Source organism: Micropterus salmoides, unplaced genomic scaffold (genome assembly GCF_014851395.1).
Source record: "Micropterus salmoides isolate LMB-PRFRI ecotype aquatic unplaced genomic scaffold, ASM1485139v1 Ms_hic_scaffold_18, whole genome shotgun sequence".
Lineage (NCBI taxonomy): Eukaryota > Metazoa > Chordata > Actinopteri > Centrarchiformes > Centrarchidae > Micropterus > Micropterus salmoides.
Genome location: NW_024040928.1, coordinates 11,607,606 through 11,614,734, shown reverse-complemented (window position 1 = coordinate 11,614,734; position 7,129 = coordinate 11,607,606).

Sequence of the window (7,129 nt, the reverse complement as noted above, 5' to 3'; positions counted from 1 at the left end):
TTAACAATATTGTTGTGCACCAAATCACCAGAGCAAATTTCTTGTATGTGTAGGCTTTACTTACACATACAGCTCTACTTGGCAGTAAAGCTGATTATGATTATTAAAACACATACATGTCAGTCATAACTGTCATAACGGATATCACAAATCTCAGTTCTAGATTAGAAGGTAGGTTGATAGAAGGTTGATATAAAACATGCAGTGCATAAGAGTGTGAAGGTGGATCTTGAACTTTGAATCCGTTGAGGAAAGAAAGAATAGAAATTTGGAGCAAGTCACTATATTTCACCCATTACGTTTTCAGTACCAAAGTGTACTGTCTGTAAACAAACTGTTACGACAAGAGTTCTATTTAATTGTCCTCAGATTAGCAATATAAAACACCAGCTGTACTCTTGCACCATTGGCCAGAGAAAGAGAAATTAAAGCATTGATTGGTGATCTATTTGATAAATCTCATCACTGTGTTCCGACCCACCTATTCCTGTAACAGGAGCGAGGCTTGTGCACATCTAGCTGCAGTGGACACTGTTGAGACAAAGAGAAGCACAACATAATTAATCCCCTCACTCATTCACATTACTACTTAAGTCCAGTGAAGTAATCAGTAACATTAAAATCACATCCATTATACACAGAAGAGACCCAGGCTGTTCCTTTTCATCTCGGATGATCTACTCAGTTGACACACTTTACAGTTGATACAAAACTTTGATATATTAAAGAGGTGATATTATGCTCATTTTCACATTCAAAATCGTATTTAGGGGTTGTACCACAACAGGTTTACATGGTTTAATTTTCAAAAAACACCATATTTTTCTCATACTGCACATTGCTGCAGCTCCTCTTTTCACCCTGTGTGTTGTACGCTCCGCTCTTGAGCTACAGAGTGATGCATCTTACTTGTACAAAATCTTTATTGGGAGTTGGACATGCGTAGTTCCCAGGTAAGGACTACTAGCCAATCAGAAGCAGAGAAGCGCGGGTCGTAAGAAACAAGGTAGTGTGATCCAAATCAAAGCCGCTTCAGACTGCGAGTGTAACCTAGCAGGTGGTACAACCACACATCATTGTTCCACATCTTACCATAAACCACTACAAAAATCAGTTAAATTTTCCATAAAAATTGGCCAAACAATTTGAATGTTTGCTCAGTAGCTTTCACATCGGGTGTAACAGTAGCATTATAGTTATAAGTTTAGCTGTGTTAGCCAACGTTTACAACAACTCCGCACTTGAACAGTCTGTGAAGTTACATTGCTGTGTTTATTTTAAATATAATTCACAACCAATAAAGCATACATACAGGTTGGGATTGTGAATATCCAGGCCCAAACAGAGTTGGAGTTGCGTCGTCTTTTAGGACTAAACGTTGAACTGTTGGTGTTCTGACGATCTATGCTGCCTTGCCAAAAAATGCTACCATAGCGCAAATCGATAGACTCGACTCTGCTCCGTTTTCCATTGCAGATAGTACCCACAGATAGTACGTAACTTGTCATCATAGATACGCCACACACAACTGCCACGACGTAATGTTCAATGCGACACACACACCAGCGATCCACACAGCAGTCTGTCGTGTTTTCACATTACATTTTAGGATCCCTCAGCTCGCTTGGAACCTCGACGGAGGTGAGGTGATACGAAAAAAAGTACCTGGAAGAAGGTACAGGTACAACATTTCTACAATAGAAAACCAAACAAAGGCTAGTCGAGCCAAACGCCCTCCGCTCAGACTAGCTTGGTTTGAGGGCGTGCCTGACCCCGCTAGCCGCTTGGCAAGCTTTATGACGTGTTTTCATTGTGACGTCACAAGTGAAGGAAGTGAAGGACTGGACTACAAACGAGCTGTTTTCAAGCGGTTCAGAGCAGAGCTTTCTATGGGAGATGGGAACTCCCTTTGGGCTGGACTTTGGACTTTTTCACTTTGCAAACCTGTTACATGCACAAAAAAGAGTTACTCAATAAAGGAGAGGGAAAAAGCTAAAAAGCATAATACCACCTCTTTAAATAAACTGGATGATCTGAGATTAAGAAAACAGTGATAAAAGAACAGAAAAAAATAAGTAGAAATAATAGTGATAGTATAACTGTCCTCTAACAGATCCTGGAAACTCACAAACAGTGAGAATCAGTCTCTCTTCCAATGATTTGAGCTGCATGTGCGTGAGACGAGCACGACCGCGACAGTTTCAAGGGAACGCGTCTGCTTGTCGCTGCACCTGTCGCATTGCCCGTGCCTCCCTTCCACATGGCCTTTAATCTGTGGATGTCTTCTGTTTGTTATTTAGTGCTAGAGGTAGAAACAGACAGAAGAAGGTGACAAACTTCAGCAAAGAAATGGCCTGTAAAGTTACACACCACTGACTTCTACACATTTGTATTTTAATTTATGTTTGGAAATGATTCTTGTTTCAACAAGCATCATTTCCAAACATAAATTAAAATACAAATATGAGTCATACAGCCGGAATAATAATAAAAGAAAAACTACCAGGTGAATAGCGTTATATTAATTAGGCAAAACTAGCTAATGAGAAATAGATGTAGGTCACTTCACCCAATGGGTGCATGATGCTAGCTAGCAAGCGCAGCATTAGCTAACGCTACCTTTAACGTTACACTGTGAGGTTGCCGTACGTTTGAACAACCCACAGCTATGTAGTAAAACAAATTGCATCACAAGCATTTTCCAATAGCATTAATACTTACCCTCACACGTTCACTGCATACAGTCTACGGCAGAGCGGCGCTGCTTCCATGCCAACGTTTTTCGTTGTGTCAACAGTGGTGCTCAATGCAGCTAAATCTGACAACGGGCTATTGGTTCATCTGCTATAGTAGGCCGCCATGTTTGCCGGTAAAGAATTTCGAGTGGCAACAAACGGAATCTGATTAAAAATAAAACAATCTTAACAACTTTAAAAATCTGTATCCTCCATCGATAGGGATCATTATATTCTAAAACTAAAACAGGTTAAGAAGGTTAAGACTTGGTTTGAAGGGTTAGGTTAGTATTTGGTTTAGGTTAGGGTTAGGGTCAGCATTTTAGTTGTGATGGTAAAGGCGAGGGTCCAGGGAATGCATTATGTCAATGACAGTCCTCACAAAGATAGAAGTACAAGGGTGTGTGTGTGTGTGTGTGCATAGGGTACTGGGTAAACAGTCATTGTCCCAAGTGAACCAATTATCGCAGGCAGCTGGAGACATTACTGATGTCTCTCTCTCTTGCTCCCTCTCTCCCTCGATGTTTGAGTAATTGAGACAAATTCAATCCAGTCTCATCCTCGAACTCTCCCTGCCTTTTTCTGTCAGGGCAAAGACAAACTTGGCTTCAGCTCTACATCTATGCTAAACACATACTCACATATTCATTTTCTTTATTTTCATGCAAAAGAGGGTCATTATCGTCACCCTCTGATTATATTATATTGAACTCCCCACTGATCTTTATAAGAAAAGAACTATTCCATATATTTGGGATAAAGCTTGATTGAGTCACAAATTCTAATTGTGGTCAGGAACAGAGTGACAAACCCATAAAATATTCAAAATCCATTTCTGTATTAAGCTATTGATTTCCGTTTTATCCTGTTCACCCAAGCATGCTTTAGCTGTATTTTACATGATCAACATGTTTAGAATCCTGACTATATTCAGTGCAACAACATAAGAAGAATTTACGAAGATTATGAAATAATTAAGGGAAAAGGGGAGGAAATAGAGACAGAGAGGAGATAAGACAATATGCTGACATCACATGACCCTTGTTTAGTAATGATAGGCCTGAGTCATCGTTGGTCATTCACTTGCTATGTTGGTTTAAACGACCAGTCTAAGGAGCAGCACAGCCCCTAGGAGTCCCCCTTCTGGCTTTTAGACTAGTCCTGTTTAAATATATATAATGGCCCTTCTCATATCTGGAGCACAAAATTTGATCTGGATAGCTAGTGATAATAAAGTTGTGAGGTTCCGCAGATTTTGGTGGCTCATGCTTCATGTTTCTGTCCTAAAGTGCTCTGTTCTGTTGACATCTAGCAGCTAAAGGACCTGTCATGTTCCTTCATCTGGTCTGGTGCTCAGATGATACTGCCAGGCCTAGTATGTGTCAGTACAACCTTTTACCATTACACCATCTCTACCAGCTTGTACTGTTCACCGAAGTTATGGTGGAGTCTTTGATTTATTTTATTTATGCATGTTTCTCAACCCACTATCAGCATGTTAGAACAGAAACTAGGATTCGTCAGTCAGTGTAGAACTTCAGTCATCTGATTCTCACATTGTTTGTTGTTGTTTCCGTATCTTATTCTTGGTTGTCAGGCTTGGTCTTCTACTGCTGTTCATCGCTTTCAACGTGTGAGTATTTGTTTTTTCCTGAGATGCTCTGCTCCACGTCATTGTTTCTACTGAGAGATGTTTGCAGACTTGCTCCCCACCTGTTGGGTGGAATAAATTTTGCTGTTCTTCTATGATTTCCCTCGCTATGAAAACATTTTTGCCCCCATGGTGGCCGCTGACTGGACGTTTTCTGGCTCTTTGTACTGTTGTAGTCAGTAATCATTCCAGACCGAATGTCTCTCAGATGCTTGAAACAATATGTCACCAACAATTCTGTCAACCTTATTTATATGTTGGACAGACAGTTCACATGTTGAAGGATAAACCAGAATGCAGATGCTTTCATATAAGGCACAAGGGGTATTAAGTTATAAGGAGTATAAAAATAATAATAATCAGTTATGACCATCATCGTCACCAGATTTCTACCCTCAGGCGCTGTCTTTTGGAAGAATGATGTTTCATCGCTCCAGCTGGGTTTCACAGACTTCTGAGACAATCTGTGCAAGGGAGCCTTGAAGCTGCTCTGGCACCATTTTTCTTTTCATGTGTCACCCATCTATCTAGATTATACATGAAACCACATTCAAGGTTTATGAATTCACCGTTTTTAACTTAGCTGAAAAGTAAAATAACTTGTTGACCATTGAACATCACAGTTATTTCCATCATAAATTGTAATTTAGTAGATTAATGCATGCGCAAGAAATACAAAAGCAGTGGTTGAAATACAATAACAAATGTGGTAAGAAAGATAGATCTCCACCAGCTTGGGCAGCTGAGGCACACAAATGTTTTGGGAAAAGTCGTGCTTTACAGCTCCTAAATGCTCCACTCACCAGCTAGCCACTTACTTTGTCTGTCCGCTGTTTGTTGCTGGCCAGGTGGCGTACAGTGGGTTTCTAGAGCTTTTTCACTGAAAACTGCTGCCAGATATGCTGCTAATTAAAGTCTCAAGTCTCCTGACAACCAAAACAAAGAGCTGCAAGATGCTGAAAAGCTCTGTAGAGCAGTGGGGAACTGCAGCGTTTGGTGAAAATTATCTGTGGATTCATCACAACAAACAACACATTTCACATTAGGCATAACCATTTGATCTATCGTTATTTTTATAATGTTGATCAGAGCAGCTTTAAAACTATAACTACCACTTTGCGAACAACTGATCCTTTTGCTTTAATCACATAAAAGAGCACTTTGTGCAATCTGTGCGTGTTTGTGTTTGTATCTCTACTACCAATCTATAATACATCTCTTCAACAAGCTAGATGACCGACGACCAACTAAGCTGTTCAAAGTAAGAATGGATAAGAGACACTGGGTTAGAAAAGCTGGAGAAGAAAGGAGAGAATGATCTGGCAAGACAGAGTGACAAGGTGAACAAAGGAAAAATGGAGAGACATCAAGGATGAAGGACAGAGAGAGACAAGAAGAAAGGAAGGAAAGACAAACAGCAAGAGAGCCACAGATGGGAAGATGATAAAGAGAGGGGGAATAGCAATTAAAGAGAGAGAGAAGGCTAGAGAAGCAGGAGGGGGAGGGGGGGTTGGTGCCCCGAGGTCGTTCCTTCCAGCAGCACTAATTTAATTGGCTCGTTAAGAGAGATGTAGGATGCTTCCTCTTGATTGGTTGAGTAGGCAGCGTATGCCTGCAGAGACAGGAAATACAGGAGGGAGCATTTAAACTTAACTTAACACACACACACACACACACACACACACACACACACACAAGCATACGTGTACAAGTTCATAGCAACATGTATGACTGTGTGTCTGTGTGTGTGTGAATTTTTATAGTTAGTCACATCCATTAGGACACAATAAAAGACACAAATAGGCACAAAAGTATACAGAACACACATAGACATTTTATTATAATTGTCTTGTTCACACGTGCGCACACGCAGATTAGCTCATTCATGCATTCACTGTAGTTTATTAATGAGGACAGAGACCAAACATCAGCTGCAAGTGTATGTTTTTGTGTGTGTACCGCACACCACAGTGTTTACGCAGACATGAAGGTGTGTGTGTTGTAAAAAAGCTTTCACTTTGAGTGAGATAAGTCCCACTTGGAGACTACAAATTGCACACAAAGCACAAAACACACAGAAACACACAGCTAGTTGTGTGACCTCTCTGTCACTCTACCCATACTCGCTTGCTCTCTACCCATGGATGCATTCGTCCACAAACCTCCAGAATGTCTTAATTTCCCACAAGTCTCTCTTTCTCTCTTGTCTGTCTATCTGCTCCTCCTGTCCTCCACTTTCCATTGCCTGCAAACACACTGAACATCTAATCTAATTAAATGTATTGCTACTTCCCTCGTTTACCCATTTAATATTTGTACTCATGCATACTTGAATAAAATTGAAATGTGTCCACAGAATACTTCTAGGAAACCTCACAAAAGAAATGCACACCTGTCGAGTACAAAAATTTGATAAACTCTCGACTTGAACTGACTCCCTTTCTGCTACTAATCTTAAATTGGAAAGAAATGATAATGTGATAACATGACGAACATCTGTCATCACCAAGCTAAATCTATTTTGAAAATGATTAAAATGATTACCCCGTGCAGTTAACTGTCACATAATAATATCACCTTGTATCATTCATAAAGATACTATACTATTGTCATCTCGATTATGCCCATGTTGTGATTAGAAAAAAATTTGAAAAAACATGGTGTGTCCTACATCAAGGGAAAAAGTACTGCTGCTGCTGTGATGTACTTATTTTAAGTTTGCTGAAGAAAGAGTTGTGTGTAG